Source organism: Gavialis gangeticus, unplaced genomic scaffold (genome assembly GCF_001723915.1).
Source record: "Gavialis gangeticus isolate Ggan-Ray unplaced genomic scaffold, GavGan_comp1, whole genome shotgun sequence".
Taxonomy (NCBI): domain Eukaryota; kingdom Metazoa; phylum Chordata; order Crocodylia; family Gavialidae; genus Gavialis; species Gavialis gangeticus.
The window spans coordinates 40,699,196-40,702,315 of NW_017729004.1; the positions used below are offsets into that span (position 1 = coordinate 40,699,196).

A 3,120-nucleotide genomic window follows, 5' to 3' on the forward strand; every position below is an offset into this window, starting at 1 on the left:
ACTGGGTTATCCCCTTGTTGGGTCTGGGAGGTGGACCCCAAAGAGAGCATGAGGCCACAGGTTCAAGAACCTGTCTGAACATCCCCTGACTGGTCCATGCTGGGGCCAGAACCAGAAGGGTGGAAGGGCCAGGGACCCACCACGAGGAATGCCCAAGAGCTGAGGGCCTGGGGTTCTGACTGGCCTGGAGGTAGGCCAGGGCCAGTAGAACCGAAGGTCCAGGGGGCACAACACCTGTAAGGAGGAGCAGCTCAGGGAGCTATGCAGCTGGGAATAAAGGCAGAATAGGATGCTTGAATGGAGGGGTCTAAGTGGGGTTCAGCTAGTAGGATTCTGGGGCCCAGTGTGGGCCTGGTGATGTTGGTAACATCTGGATGCCATCTGCAAGGCTTGGGCTGCAGTGTAGGGGAGGAACGGAGCCGCAGATAGCTCCCCCTGGCATTGGGGCAAGAAAAGGGCAGCCTTCCACTTAATTAACATCAATTAATTAACAACAACATGTAGCAGGTGAGAAGGCAGGCGGTTGGTTAGCCCAGAAACAGGTGGGTGGGCCACTGGGAAATCGGCCTCGAGAAGGCCCCCTATTAGAGTGGCCTTAGCATTTACAGTTTCTTTAACTTTATTTTTTTAGTTAGCCCTTTGCAAATATTTAACAAGAAGAGTGTTTAATGCCAATTTAAATGTTTTTCTTTTTAACTGGACTCAATGAAAGAAGTGAAAAAGACCATTTAAGATATAATGGATGTTAAGATTCACTTCTGGCGAGAACTATAAGTGAAAATATAAAGTAAAGATGGTTTAATTATTAGGTTTCAGCTGCCAATAAGTCACAAAAATAAACAGCATAAAATAGAATATCGTGGTATTTTATGGAAATTGTATTTTATAGGGTTCTACTGAAGTCTGTAGTGACCCATGAAAATTCCTACTTTTAACATATTTTAAGGAATTTCAAATAATGCTTTCCAATGAAAATTCCACAATTCTCAAGAGGATCTAAAACATCTTCCTCACTCTAGTATTTCTGTCAGAATACAACTTCCATGTGATAGTGTTTGTAATGCACTGCAGTCTTCCAAAGTTACAGTACCCTTTTCTAAGCTATTTAGTTTATGGTGCAATCACTAAGCCAAGTTTGGCTTACTACATCTGCTTCTTTCCCCTATTTTCATTTTTTAAATTGGACTTATTTTTCTTCCCTGTACCAACTGGCTGGTTACCCTGGATATAGTAAACCTTGGTTGATTTCTTTTGTGAATACCATGAAGAGCATTCAAAGCATTTGTTAAGATGAAGGCTTTAAAAATGAAGAAACAAGATTCACTTAAGTTTATTTGCAACTTATGTATTTATATCATATTCATCATTTTTAGCCTCACCTTCATTTCTATGTTTATCAGTTGTTGATGAGCATAAAAGGAACAGGCAGCTGCAAGTTTGGGAATGGTGCATTGTACAGGCAGTCCTCGATTTACAACGTTTTGAGTTGCAATGAATGGCACTTACAACATTTATTAACTGCATGAACAATGTGTGCCCCCAGTGGCTTGGGGGGCACAGCAGTGGCGGGAGTGCAGCGGCTGTGGTAAGCGGGAGCTCCCATAGATGCCACCAGTGCTGTCAGCGGGGGGGGGGGGGGTGAGTGCTGACCAGCGATTGGTGACCACCTGCAGACCCAGTGGTGGCCAGTAGGGATCGCTGACTGCCCACAGATGTCAGCAGCGGGGGAAAGAGTGACGAGTGGCAACCGCCTACAGGCACCACCGACAGTGCCTTTTTGTAGGGGCTGCACCACCATGCTCAGGGGGTTCGTGTGCACCCCTTACATGTCACCCCTGATAAATTGGCACCCTGTTTTGACTGTCTGACATCAGTTTTGACTTTATGATGCTTGGTCTGACACCACACCACACCAGCGAACAAGTTCACTGCATCACCCATCTCCCTGGAGAATATCTGTCCAAACTTCCTTGGACGCTTCCTTTAAGAAAGCAGACAAGAATCCAGAAAAAACTGCAGCCAAGCCTCCTGAGAAGATTCCAGCCAAGAGCCCTTCAAAAAGTCCAGCAAAGTCACCTCCAAGAAGTCCTTCCAAATCAAGATGATTGCTATTTACAATATAAATACATTATGTTGCTATATTACTCATCTATTATTGATTCAGTACAAAGTTCTTGGTTATTTTTGGTGAAGTAGGGTATTGGGCCTTGGTTCAGGAACCAATCCCCCATTTATAACATTGTTTCCTATGGGAAAATTGGTTCAGAGTTGCAACGTTTTGATTTAAGATGTGGTTTTCAGGAACCAATTGTATCGTAAGCCTGAGGACTGCCTGTATGTGTGTTTGCACAGGATGAGGGGGGTCATTGTTTTTGGTTTATTTTGTCTTCAGGAGAGAAAGAAAAACTTATGGCACTGGGGCTTCTTATGGAGCCCTGATGATGTGTACTAGGAAGGTAAATCACAGAGGTGACACAGGACTTCCCTGGGCAAGAACAAGGAAAGTCAGATTTGCAACAATCAGTCTCTGCCTCAGGACACCGGCACATGTCAGAACCATAAAGAGAACATCAGGAAGAACAAATGATGAGATATCTAGGTAGATGCAATGATGCCAATGCTGAACCAGACTCTTGCCTGCTTGTCTTGTTTTACAGATGAAGACTATATCTCACCTCCTGCTCATCCCATTATGTATTGTTGGAGGAAAGGAGAGGTTGGTTTGTTTGTTTACCTTAAGTTGCACAACTATTTTATTTAAACAGTGTAAGAAATTATTTTTAAAAATAAATAAGAGTAAGCTACTTTAAACACTGCTTCTGAAGGGGACTGCAGCTTCCTGTTCCATTAATCTTCTTCAGTTCTCTAATTATATTTTCTTTGTAATACTCTAGGCAACTTGCATACCACTTTCTTCTTATACCACAACACATTATAAGGTGTGTAGATATTTTATCATATGGTCAAAACTTCTCATCCAAACGTAGCCAAATATTAACAGAATTATAGATTTAAATTGGAATTGGAAAGTAGAGTTATGCATTCAAAAATCCTCATTGTGAATTTTCTAAAGCTATACTCTCGCACACATTCTACTGTATCTCACCTTTTTTGCATAAT

At 42.6% G+C, this 3,120-nt stretch overlaps 1 long non-coding RNA gene across 1 annotated transcript in view; it reads left to right on the forward strand.

Moving 5' to 3' along the window:
* The window catches only part of LOC109291320, a 28,409-nt gene extending 25,593 nt beyond the window's left edge, over nt 1–2,816 (forward strand). Inside the window, exon 2 of the long non-coding RNA XR_002095812.1 lies at nt 2,658–2,816. This is a non-coding gene — a long non-coding RNA (uncharacterized LOC109291320). The remainder of the gene's footprint in view (nt 1–2,657) is intronic.
* Nucleotides 2,817–3,120: the final 304 nt, after the last annotated feature.